Below are 14,308 nucleotides of genomic sequence, written 5' to 3'. Positions count from 1 at the left end.
CCTTGGGGTCTCGTGGCAAATACACTGTCTGCACCCAAGGTTTTGACTTCAGCTCTGCTTTCGGGGAGAGAGGGGCTCAGGCTAAGACTAATGGATACAAATGTTTGTTCAGCATTGCTCAGGTGTGTTGCTCTTAGTTGATGCAGTTTGAACCTTGGAGAAGCATCAGGAGGTTTTCCCACACCGCCTTAACCCAGTTACTCCCCACTTAAGGTCATTGTGCATCTCTTTATATATGTTCATAGGGATGGCTCACGAATGGATCATGCTCAGGGACCAGGCTCAGGGAAGGATCATGGCACTTATGCCAAGCAACAGGGAGCAAAACATCTATCTTAGCAGTTGTTTAAGGCTCATCTTTTCTCTTAGCTGAAAATCCACACTCAGATACTAGACTTTCAGGTACATTTTTGGTCTATGTGTAACCTTATCTTATAAGTTATATTGTATTCTTGTTGCCTGCATTTCTAGTTTTGTGCCAATTTCTCTGTTTTCCTTTATCAGCAGAAATCCATGCCTCCATTCTCAGGAAAGTGTCACTGATATTGAGACATACAAAATATGGACCTCCAGGAAATAAATACTCCCAGTAGGGAACATATGCACTGACAAAAGAAATTTGCTCAAATCTATCAAAATGTGTGTTCCCAAACCCAGTTTCAGAGTCATATTGGTCTTTATTTTAAATTCCCAAATCCTAAATAAACTATAGGCAAATAATAATAAGCCGAACAATATATTTCGGTGCTAGATGACAATATAAATTTATCAGATTAAGGTTTTCATTTTCAATTGCTCTTACAAGAAAATCCAATAGCATATTTTCTATCAATAGTACAGATATTAGGACTTCATACTGGGTTATTCATTAAATTCAGAGTCTCTCAAAAGTTGATGATGCAAGAAACTGATGATTTTAGAATAAAAGAACAGTGGTAAATGGTGAGAATGAAAATGATGGCTGTACTGAGTAGAGACTTTGATCGCAATACTCGAAAAGATCTAGACCCTCAACAAGTTGAACGATAGAAAGCAAATCCACATGTTGTTCTGTAACACGATGATTGGCAGCTACTGGAGGCAAAGTTGGTTAGACGGAAGAATCTGGATCCACAGCCCAGGGAAGGGAAGCCACAGACTCCATAACCCCGGGGTTTGAGGCCATGGAAGCCATAGCCCAGTGAGTAGCAGCTTCTGGATCCAGAGCTCAGGGAACTTCAGCTGCTGGACCTAAAGCCCAGACACCCAGCATAAGTTGTCCAACAAGGACTGCAGAGACTGGAGGGCCTGGGGCAGTAGCAGGATGTCTGGCAGGGACTGGACACCACAAGGGACATCTGGCACCTGACGGGCTCATAACAGGTCTCCTGACTGTAGAGAGAGGAGCCCAGCTGTCAGGTGCTGGGAGAGCAGAGGTCAGTGCTGTAGATCAGGTTGCTGGGGTGGAAGGAGCCTGGGTAGCACAAGTGGCCCCCAAGGGAGTGGAAGGAGAAATTTCCAGAGAGGCAATTATGGGACATGTTGACAGGAGATGGGAGTTCAGCTGAGTTACTGTGAGAAGATTCTAAGTTTGAATGTCACTCCTGCACTATGGCATTTATATACTTTCAGCAATAGGTGTGACACCTATGGGGTCATGGGCCCTACGTTAGATTTCCTCTTTTTCATATGTGTAATTCGATAGTCTTCTCTGTAATTGCAGTTGCATTCGAATAGTTTTCCGCATTTGTTTTTATGGGTGCTGTATTTTGTTGTTATAGCCAAAGCCAATGGACTACTGCTGTGTCAGAAATGCTGACTCTTTTACATTAATGCACATCCCATCATGGCCAGGAAAGCAACAAGACCAGGAAAGCTTTTCCTCTGGTTTATGCTAATCTGATTCCTGTGTATCCACATCTGGTTTTGCTGGTAGATGCTTTCCTCCTAAGAGTGGGGAGTGAGACAAAATCAATTTTCTTCTGGTACAATGGATCAGAGACACAGTTTCTAGCTGGATGGAATCCTTCCTGGAATGATCCGCCTTGTCAACATTCATTCCCATTCTCCAAAATCACTTGGTGGTAATCTGTTATGGCAGCAATAGAAAACTAATACACCAAGTATCACAGTTACATTGTGTCTTTAATCTGATGAAGAGAGACCAAAAATAAATAAAACAGAGACTGAGAGAGAAATGGCTAGAAACTGAAAGACACTTTGCTGTGTATGTAAAGATAAGATGACAAAAACAAAACAAACAAAAAAACAAAAAACGGCTCAGTTGAAATAGTACCAGGGAAGATCAATCTGGGCCCATCTCTATTCAGCCAGGAAGGAATAGTTTGATGAGGGGAGGAAACAAATGAAAGTGAAACAGAGAAGGCTCAGGATTTTTTTTTTTCTATTGCACTAAAATTACTATCTGTTTCCTAATGTCTTTTTAATTAAAATTTTCAAAATTAGTATATTTTATGAATTTTCATATGTTGTTCCTTTGCAGAGCTGCAGTTTGAAGGTTTTTTTTTTTTTTTTTTTTTTTTTTTTTTTTTTTTTTTTTGCGATACGTGGGCCTCTCACTGTTGTGGCCTCTTCCGTTGCGGAGTACAGGCTCCGGACGCGCAGGCTCAGAGGTCATGGCTCACGGGCCCAGCCACTCCGCGGCATGATCCTCCCAGATTGTGGCATGAACCCGTGTCCCCTGCATCGGCAGGCGGACTCTCAACCACTGTGCCACCAGGGAAGCTCAGTTTGAAGTTTTTTTTTTTTTCTTTCCAGTTCTCTTTTCCTCTGCAGAACGTATGAATCTCTCTCTCTTCTCTCTTTCTGTCCCCACAGTAGCATTTTTCTTTCCTCCTTTTTCTGTGCTTAACTTAGACTTTCTCTTCTGTTTTTTCATATATATATATATATACACACACACACACACACATATGTATATATGTATATGTATATATGTATATGTATATATATATACATATACATATATGTATATATGTATATATGTATATGTATATATATATATACATATATGTGTATATATATATAGCCTCTACTTAACTACAGATTATAAGCTTAAAAACAAAATTTGCTAGATTTTTCATATTCTGAGAGTATAAACAGATACTTTCTAATTCATTCACAAAATATTTAATGTTAGAATAAAACCAGTTAAATTATATTCCAGACTCAAGGAAATATAGTGTTATGGTTGATGGCAATATTTTCTTATTTTATTTTCTAATAAAACTGTTATAAACTTACAAAAAATAATAATGTTAAAAATATTGAAGTTTATCAATAAAATCTATGGCAACTGGGCTTCCCTGGTGGCGCAGTGGTTGAGAGTCCGCCTGCCGATGCAGGGCACACGGGTTCGTGCCCCAGTCTGGGAAGATCCCACATGCCGCGGAGCGGTTGGGCCCGCATACTGCAAAAAAAAAAAAAAAAAAAAAAAAAAAAAAAAAAAAACTATGGCAACTTTAAAAGTAACATAATGTAGACCTTATAGAAGGAAGAGGACCGAGGAAAGAAGTAAATACACCCAATTCAAATAGTTACTTGGTGAGTCCTTTATTTTCTGTTCTTCAAGACCAGAATTCATTTCTCCTTGCTTTGTGCCTCAACAAGTAGGTAAAATGTCTAATTGATACAATACTGTGGACACTATTCCTTCCCCATTTTTTCTGTTTTCAAACATAACTCTAAAAGTATTCTGATATTGGCCAAAGGGTACAAGATGTTAATTATACAGGATGAACACATTCTGCAGATCTGATGTACAGCCTGGTAACTATAGTTAATGATAACACTAATACTATTTTGTATACTTGATATTTCCTAAGAGAGATGATCTTAAGTGTTCTCACCACACGTACACACACAAATTGTAACCACATGAAGTGATGGATATGTTAGTTTGATTTCAGTAACCATTTCACAATATATACCTATAGCAAAACACCACATTGTACACTATATATATCAACTGTTATTTGTCATTTATACTTCAATAAAGCTGGACAAAATTTTTAAAATGTTTGAATATAAAATACCTGAGTTAAAAGGGGAGCATAAATTTATCTGGCAAAACTGGGAAATTGAGTGAATTTGTCTTCAGTTACTCCAGTTTCCTTGTTCAAGGACTATTCCCTGAGAAGAGGTAGTCTTCTCTTCCCTTTGCTCTAAATTGCTAAATTTTCATCTACCTTAAATTAATATAAATTCAAGAAGAATTTGTAAACTCCCTAATCGTGGAGGAAATTAAGCCCAGAGATTATATTGTTTGTTCTACGTACCATAAACCTCCACCATTATTTTTGTTCTTTTTTTTACACTGAGTTATTTATAACAAAAAATGAGATATATATTTCATGTAAAATTTAACACTTTGAGCTGTGATCCTGTGACTTCTGATTTTTTAATTGCAGAGTCTAAACCCTTATGTTATGAACAAAGTTGTTTTGATATGTGAGGTGTGTTTCCAGCAGAATCTCATCCATAGTTAAAAGTTACAATGGTCGGCACCCAGCTACTACTCTTCTCCAAATGACCAGTCAACTTGTCACTAAACTGCTGGGGATCTTTCTTTTATTAATCATCTAGGTTTGAAACAATAAACAAAAGCCAATACTTCTTATATAAAGATCCCCTTTAATCACTATCTATTATTACCTATTAACCACAAAATATGTTCTTTATTATTATCCAACATAGATTAGAAGTTTTTTGAATTCTGTGTTCTTAAAAATATATTCATTGAACAAAGATATCATGGCTGCCTTTCTTAAATGTGTCACATGCAATACTAAAGCACATTTCTCTTTGTAATATATTCTTGGTATTTTTCCCTAGGACTTTAAAATTACAATTTATTTATTTTTATTAAATTATGGTTGATTTAGAATACTGCATTAGTTTTAGGTGTACAGCACAGATTCACTTATAATGTACGTATTATATATATATTCCTTTTCAGATTTTTTCTCTTATAAGTTATAAAATATTGAGTATAGTTCCTTGTTGTTATAATTACAATTTTACAAGGTGGAGAAACATCGAAGATTTTTCAGTAAATGTATTAATGAGGCATCCAAGTATTTTTCTATAAATTATCTGGAAACAAAGCTTGAGAACATGGATTCAAGGGCAAGTTTTTTACTTGGGAAGTGATCACAGTAAACACCTGCAGGGGGTGGGAAGATTGACAGGGAATGGAAGGAAAGCAGTACAGTGTGCATTACTAAGCCAGGCACCACTGTAGACATCTGGAGCTCAGTTCTAGTGGAGGATTCCCTGTGCAGGGGCTCAGCATGCCCTGGGAAGTGAAAAAGTCCTTAGACAGAGCTTTACAGATGCGCTGAAGAATCAGCCTTCAGAATATACAGATGATTACCCAGGAGACATAGGCAGGGTGTGGACAGCTTCCGTTGGGAGTGGGGTGTCACTTAGAAAAGCAAAGATGCAATAAATATGGAACAGAACAAGATAAGGTCTGGAAGGTTAAAACGGGATGAGAAAATCAGAAAGGTATGAAGGCACGTGGTGAGTGTAGGCCATATTGTAACAGTGTAAGGCACGGGAAGTGGTACGGGGGTGGGAGACAGGGTTAGAAAGAAAGGTTGATACTCACAACAGCAGCTTTAAATTCCATGACTTCTGGTGTCATCTATTACTACTTAAACTGCTGTAACAGACTTTTAAATGGTCACCTTCACTGTAGCTACTCCCTTATTTGAAATGCTCTTATGTTTTCTAAACATAAATAAACCTTTCAAAATTACATAAAATTAGCAAGCTAACATTGTTTAAAACATTGAACAATTCCTTTCAATGAGAATAGAAAAGCTGGAGAAATTTAAAAAAAAAAATCTGTGTTTGAAAACTTCAGAGACATATCAAAATGTTCCAGAGTCACAGGGATACTATATGGGTCAGAACTGAAATCAAAAGAAATGAGCCTATATCTGGAGTTTGCTATTCCCTTCAAATTATATGTTGATTTTGGAAGTAGTGACTAAGAAGCTGAGAGAATTTTCATAAACTAACAGGACTAGAGAAATAAAATTAGAATTTTGGACTTACCAAAGAGTTGGGACCATGGAAAATATCCCAGACCATGGAGAACCAGTTCATGGAAGTAAAACTGAGTTGCTAATAGACAGCTTCCTATAAGAACTGAAGCCCAGGTTTGAATTCTCTCAATCCCTCTTTGGATTAAAATAATCTAGAATTCTGACATCTTTATCCTAGCAGCCTTCCAAAAATATAAGCAAATCTTTCTGGAGGGAGATAAAGTCACCCAGGTTTTTAAAATATATATGAAATATCTATTACTCTAAAAATATAGCAGGAATATGAGAAAATAAGACTGGAACAAAACAGAACAGCAGAAAATAGAATCTGAAATACACAATCCATATAATGGACATGTCAAAATCAGACATTAAAATACCTATGTAAAGAATTTAACAATAGGAAATAGGAAAATACTATTATCAAGGAATAGTTATGTTTAAAGAATTAAAGATAAGATTGAAGATTTTGACAGAAAACTGAAAACTAAACAACAGAAACTAATTGAAATTTTTAGAAATTTACAAAATAATAACATTTGGAAAACCTAATTTATATGTTTTATCAGGGGATTAAACATTGCTGAATAGACAATTAGTGAATTAGAAGATGGAATAGAAGGAAATTCCCAAAGTAAAGCATAAAAAAACAAAAAGATTGAAAATAGAGAAAAGACTGTAAGGGGCATATATAACATAGTTTAATAGTGTATTTTGCTTATAATTAGAATCTCAGGGAAAAAAAGAAATAAGAATGGGACAGAAAAAATACTTGAAGAGACTATAGTTGACAATTTATCAAAATTGATGAAAGACATCATCTCACATGTGCAATAGTAATGAGGAAAATAAGAAGAACTGGCCTAAGGTTGAGATGGCTGAAAGATGATGGGCTTTAGCAAACGTTACCCAGAGACAGCCTTCAACAAATGCTCCAAAGCTGAACTTCCAAACAGTTTTCTTTAATTATTAAATAACTGAAATAATTTTATTTGTTAACCTGGGTTGGCATGTACAAGACAGAATGTTCAGTCTGAATGTTTTACTACCCACCAACCAATTAGTTTAATTCCAAAAATGTGTAAACAAGATTCAACATACTCAGATTACCTGCATTTTTCCCTCACTAGAATCTACCCTTTGTATTTTAAATCTTATCTTGCCTTTGCTTCTTTAAGACAAAGTTTAATGACTGTCTTCCTTACATTTAAAGTAAGCATTTAGAATGTTTAACATGCAAAACAGAGAAATGCATCTGGGAATTCTTTGACACACAGATTAAGGAACCATCACAAATTTCAAACACAATAAATACAAAGAAAAAGATGGCTCACACTGCCACACCAAAAAAAAATGACAATCTACAAAGAGAAATATACAAATCCACAATCACAACTAGAAATTTAATACTCTTCTTTCACTTCTGAAACAGATGACAGACAAACAAACAATAAGGGCATAGAAAATATTAACGACATGATTAGCAAATATGGCCTAAGTAACATGCATAAAACATTGCGGTCAAAACTTCAGAATATCAGTTATGTTCAAATGTCCACAAAGCATTTACCAAAATAGATCATATGCTTATCATAGTGGTATAAGCTAAGAAGAAATAGCAACTAGAACAACAGAATTAACTAGTAAATCCTCATATATTTGGAAATTAAGCATTATGCTTATAAACAATCCATCCTCAAAGAAGAAAACACAATAAAATATAAAATATCAAAATTAAACTGTGCTTTGTAGGAAAGTTATAGCCTTAAATGCATACATTTTAGAAGAATGGCTGAAAATCACTGAATCCATATCCACACTAAGGAGTGAAAATTGGAAAGTACATTAATCCCAGACTAAGCAAAAGAGTGAACTAACAAAAGGGCGGAATTTACTGTTAAAAAAATAAGGAAATGGAGAATCAGTAACACCAGATAGATTCTTGGCAACAAATCCGTAAGGCCTGGAAGAGACATAGTTGGGCTGGCAAAAGTCACTCCATAACTTACTGTGTTAGTACAGGTTATTCATGAAGCAGACACCAAGATGGAATTAAAGGTACAAGGATTGTACTGGGAAATGTCTGTGGGAGAAAAGAGCTGGGAGAGGGAGTGAAGAAGGCTAGGAGATGTCAGACTTCCATACGAGTCTGACCAGAGTGAAGAAGAGAGGGAAGGACATGCCCCAGGTAGCCACAGATTAAAGGTAGTTCCTCAAGGCCATTGGAGAATCCTCAGTTGTTGGCCATCAGAGGATTCCATGTGTCTCTGCTATGCTCAGTCATTGCCTGGCAGCAGTCACATGAATAGGAAGGCTTCCATGCCAATGAAGTGCTAGATTTCAGACCATAGCATGGAGGGGGGCCCTTGGTCAATCAAGCCTCCTGCAGATGAAGATCTGAGAAATAAATTCTCAGGGCTGCTACACATACAGATGAGAATCTGTTAAGACTACAGGTCTCATATCAGATACACTGAATCTAAAACTCAATTTTTCCTTCCCTCATCTCAATATTTCTTAGCTCTTTGATTCTCTTCATAAGGGTCCAAACTGGCCTGCATTTGTGACTCTGTCTTGGTTCTGTCCCTCACTGTCACTATGTCTCCAAATAATTGTCCAAGTTTCTCTCTGGTTGTAGCCATCAGTGATATTAAATTTGTCCTGGCTGATATTTTTTCCTCTCCATTGTATCTGAGACACATGTGTAATAGAATGTAATAGATGCGCAATAATTTTGGAGAATGAGAAAACATAGGGACAAGTAAGGTCAGTATTTAATAGATTCCTCATTCAAGCCAAAGTTGCACCTTTGATCCATTGACAAAGAAGAGATATAATTTTATCTTATTTAACCACCATTTGAGAAAAGTGTTTTCTCATCATTGCCAGACATAAAACACACAAGGATCATGACAAGAGGAAAAGGAAAATGATGCTTATCTCACCATTTCCTGACTATGATGGGATAAGCATTAGTGTGAAACAGTCATAGCATTTCTGACATAGTGTAGTTCATTGGCCTGGGCTATAACACCAAAATTATAGCACCCATAAATACAATATGGAGAAAACGATTCCAACTGCAATTACAGAGAAGATTACTGAGTTACACACATGTAAACGAGGGAGCACAAATATGTAAAAAATGACCCTGTAGGTTACCACACCTACTGCTGAGAGTATATATATACACACCTGTCCAGAAGGTTAAATTCAAACTCAGAATCTTCTCCCTGTAACTCAACTGAGCTCATACCTCCTGTCAGCATGTCCTACAACGGCTGCCCTGGAAACTTCCCCTCCTGCTCCCTTGGAGGCTATCTGCGCTGCCCAGGCTCCTTCCAGCCCAGCAACCTGGTCTACAGCACTGACCTCTGCTCTCCTAGCACCTGCCTGCTGGGCTCCTCTCTATTACGAAGCTGTCAGGAGATCTGCTATGAGCCCATCAGGTTCCAGACATCTCGTGTGATGTCCTTTCCCTGCCAGACATCCTGCTACCGCCCCAGGACCTCCAGGCTCTGCAGTTCCTGCTGGACAACTTATGCTGGGTGTCTGGGCTTTAAGTCCAGCAGTTGCCTCTCCCTGAGCTCTGGATACAGAAGCTGCTACTCAATGGGCTTTGGATCCCATGGCTTCAGACCCCTGGGTTATGGAGTCTGTGGCTTCCCTTCTCTGGGCTGTGGATCCAGATTCTGGCACCCAATCACGGAGTTTCCGTTCACCTTGTTACTGGCCAATCTGTAGATCTGGTTTCTACTGATTAATTTGTAGAAGAGTCAAATCCATTAAGAAATTTAGATTCTGTACTGTGATTATCTATTATCTTAATTTCCTCCATTGAAAAGTATTCTAATGTTCCCCGATAACCGGCAACTCTTTACCTCTCCAGCCCTCGAACACTGGGTGATAGATTAACTCTGTCAACCTACAAAATTAATGAGAAATTCAAATTGTATTGTTGATAGAATTTATGGTTTTGTACTTCTCCCAAAGACAGATGGAAAATCAAATAATTTGATTTTAATAAACTCTTTATTCTGCTATCCAAATATGCTGTGAATATTGTTATTTACAAGTAATGTGTCAGCTAGGATTTGTATTGTCATTGCTTCTTTTAATGGGCTTTGGTAAGGTCAGATTTGGGGGACTATGCACTAATTTTGATTAGGCTTAGATATTTTTCTTTTTTTTAAGCAAGAGTTTTCCCCGGATGCCCACAGTTTCTTGGTACAGACTTTCTCTAAAAGAAAATCCAAGTGATTTGAATACCTTTATTCACACAATAAACACAGACCATGCATCTCTAAAGATATTATGTATGAGAATGGTTTTAAGGGTGTAGGAAGAAAATTTAGACTTCTATGATGAGGCATGTGCATAAAGGGTATTAAAATGGAAGACTAGTGTGTGGGTGTACATTTTTAGACTAGGAGCATCTCTGAGCTTTAGATAATCACAGTGGTGGAAATTTTCTCATTTTTTTAATTGACTAAATCCCTGTACCCCAGTTACTATTTTCAGTCTGCTCTAATTATCAACATTTGTATAAGAAGGCAGGCAACAAACTTAGATAGGAAGGAACTAGGCTCAGCAGGTGTGAGGTTGCACCTGGGTTCTTAGCCAACATAGAAACTGAATCTAACTGCAAACAAGAAAGCTTTAATATTATCAAAAATGAATGTTTCAATTGTATATTGAAATAAAATTGGATATTCTTTATTTTATGCCATTCTTCTGACATCCAAGTGTTACACAAAGTAACATACTGACATAATATAATAATAACTGGAAACTTAATATCCATATAAAACAAGTAATGTTCAATTATTTTTCTTATCTTTATTTTATAAGATTCTCAAACATCCCTGAAATTAGAAAATGGGTTGCAGGGTATGAGAGGCTTAGCAAAATCTAGTCTTATAAGTATTTCTCAGTCTTCTCATCACGTTCTCTTTACTTCTTCCTTTACGACCAACGTGATAAAATATAAAACATAAAGGAGTTAAATAGAATTTTACAAGATTACACAGCAAGTTATAGTAGAGTGATGAAGTAGAATGACTTTATTCCATCCAACTGTACCATTCTCTCTTTTCTCTTCCCTCATATGCTCCTTCTCTGCCTCACCTTCTTATCCCTCTTCCTTCTCCTCCCCCATGTTTAGGAACTAGTTATGGTGACTGTATAGTTAGAAGGAAAAAAATAAAAGAATAATGAAAAATAATTGGAAAAAAATTCATCAGCCACTGCATTATAAAAATTTAAATGATAAACAGTAAATCTTCTGTAAAGTGTCCTGCTTATGAATCTTAATGATTCAAGGTCATCTCATGTGCATAATCTCCAACCAAAGAAATAATCAAATTTTAAACTTCAAAACATAAGCAACTGCAGAACACTCATGGGGAACAACTGAAGTTGTTGGCCAAGCTGATGCCTCATCTATTAATGTCTCTCAATTTGAGATGCAGGAGTGGAAAGTTTTCTGACTTTAGGAATATACTAATATCTTAGTTTTTAAATTATTGCTATAACAAATTATATCAAATAAGCCATACATATATATATATGTACATATACATATACACATAATAGCTTAAACAACAATTTATTATAATTCTGTAGGACAAAATTCAGGCAGTCTCACTGGACTAATATCATGGTGCTGGAAGGACTACATTTCTTTCCAGAGGATCTAGGGGAAAATCTATTTACTTACCTTTTTTTTGTTTTCTAGAGGCCATCCGAATTCCTTAGCCAATATCCCACTTCCTCCATCTTCAAAGCCATCAATGGTGGGTCCAATCCTTCTTACAGTGTATGACTCTGACCTACTCTCTTCCATTTTTAAGGATGCTTATAATCATGTTGGGTCCACCTGGCAATCTCTATTTTAACATCAACTGGTTAGCAACTTTAATTACATCTGCTACTTTCATTACCTTTGTCACATAACATAACATATTCAAAAGGTATATAAATAACTTTAAGGGGCCACTATTCTCCCTACCAAAACTAGTAAACAAGCAAATTTATAAAAACAGCTCAAAGATTTATTAAGTGTAACTAGCAGTATAATGAAGTGATCACAAATAAACACTAAAATTCAATGGTGGAGACAATGAATTTATAATACTACAATTATGTCTGAAATTAAATATAATATCCCACTTCAGGTAGATAGTCAAAATAAGAAAACTGTATTAGTTTTACAACAAGAAACACAACTCCTGAACTGATGTCTTGCCTTTACCACTCAGAAAACTGCATCTTCCTCTGTTCCAAGTCTCTGGCACATTATAAATTTCCCAGAGTAAAGATTTTATTCTTTCTCTATTTCATCAGTTAATTATAGTATAGTGAATAATATAGTGGTCATCCAGATTTCATTAACTTAATCCCACTCTGCACAACTAAGAGGACACCAGCTGGCACTTATCTGGCTTCTAGCTTCCGAATTCCTCCTGGTGCATGCTTCCACAGATGGCTAACACCATGGACTGTGAACCCAGGGGTTTGAGTCCCAAGCTGCTGTCCACACAACTAAATTTCCAGAAGCTGCTGATTATCTGTCTATCAACTTGCTTCCAGTTCTGATTTCCAAGGATAAATATACCCAGTTTCCCAGGAAATTCTCTCATGAATCATTTCTAGGCACTTGATATAACAATTTCTATTTATCAATGTTTATCTCATTAGTAATTACAGAGAACAGCTTTATCCTTCCCAACTCCCTGTACCCATGTTTTTGTTTTTGTTTTCTTAATTAGTCACACCTCAGAACACATTGTCAAACATTTTGCCAGTATTACTATTTTCACAATGTTTTCATTAAACCTCTACCATGAGCCAAAATCTCTGCTATGGGAATATATTGTTGAATATACCTTTTAAAATAAAATTGTTTTGTGTATTACTCCATAATGAAAAATAAAGTAAGAAAATGTGTGCTCTTTGTTCTAACAGGACTGAAAGTCTAACAGAGAAAGCAAATATAAAATAATGAGCTGTGAATGAGTCCTTGATGCTACAATAACATACATCAAGGGCACCTCATCTAGTCTTAGAAGTCAAGAAAAGATTCCCAGAGGAGCTGCATTTGAAACAGGTCTAAGGAATAAGTAGGGCATAGATAGGTGGGGCTTGCAGAAGTGTTTTTAGGACCAAAGTCTTGATATGTGCATTATAAAACTAAAAACCATTTTGTCTGGTCATTGAGGGGAAAGGAAGGAAGGACTTGAAATTAGACCAGAAAAATTTTGGGGCCATTTTTCCCCATGTCTTTAGTGCTAATTCAGCATTGCACTTTCTTCTAAAAGCAACAAGAGCTGTTGAATGGTTTTAAGCAGAGGTATAAGATTGTTGCACAACACATTTTTCCCTTTTTTTTTTTTTTTAGTTCTTTAAATGTATCCAGTGATTTTAATACCATGTGTTGAAAATATATTTTTCTGCATTTGAATAGATTTGGCATCTTTGTAAAAAGAAATCGACAGTATACTTGTGAATCTATTTCAGAATTCTATTCTGTTCCCCCGAATAATCACCTATACTTTTTGCTGTACCATAATTTCTTAATATATCTGTATATTAAGTCCTGAAATGAGATAATAAAAGACTTCCACATTTAATTCTCTTTTTAAATATTATTTTGCCTCTCCCTGCTCTCATATAAATTTTAGAATCAGGTTTTCAATTTCTATTAAAATGCCTGCTGGCATTGTTGTTCAGAATATATTGAATCAAAATGCAAAATGGATGGCTAGTAGGAAGCAGCTGCATACCACAGGGAGATCAGCTCCATGCTTTGTGACCACTTAGAGGGATGGGATAGGGAGGATGGGAGGGAGATGCTAGAGGGAAGAGTTATGAGGATATATGTATATGTATAGCTGATTCACTTTGTTATAAAGCAGAAACTAACACACCATTGTAAAGCAATTATACTCCAATAAAGATATAAAAAAATAATTAATTAATTTTAAAAAAAGAATATTGAATCTGTAAATTAGGGATATTGAACAGCTTTCAATCTGTGATATATCTCTATTTATTTGAGTCTTATTTAATTTCTTTCTGCAGTATTTTATAAGTATAATATGGGAATCTAGAATCTTGAAATGTATTTTTAGATTGTATGTTTTGTTGTCATTACAACATATTTTAGACTTAATTTTTCATGTACTTTTGGTTTGTATATTGAAGTAAAATAGAGTTTTCTGTAGTAATTTTATACATTCCTAGGATTTTTTATG

General features: G+C 36.0%; 2 pseudogenes; one reads left to right on the top strand and one right to left on the bottom strand.

Moving 5' to 3' along the window:
* Positions 1 to 1,010: 1,010 nt before the first annotated feature.
* Positions 1,011 to 1,520, bottom strand: LOC101335471 (keratin-associated protein 13-1-like; annotated as a pseudogene).
* A 7,800-nt stretch (positions 1,521 to 9,320) lies between these two features.
* LOC101335187 (keratin-associated protein 13-1-like) lies at positions 9,321 to 9,813 on the top strand (annotated as a pseudogene).
* The last annotated feature ends 4,495 nt before the right edge of the window (positions 9,814 to 14,308 follow it).

Source organism: Tursiops truncatus, chromosome 4 (genome assembly GCF_011762595.2).
Source record: "Tursiops truncatus isolate mTurTru1 chromosome 4, mTurTru1.mat.Y, whole genome shotgun sequence".
In the NCBI taxonomy this organism is placed as follows: domain Eukaryota; kingdom Metazoa; phylum Chordata; class Mammalia; order Artiodactyla; family Delphinidae; genus Tursiops; species Tursiops truncatus.
The sequence above is the reverse complement of the archived record's forward strand: the minus strand, read 5'-3'. Positions and strand labels throughout refer to the sequence as shown.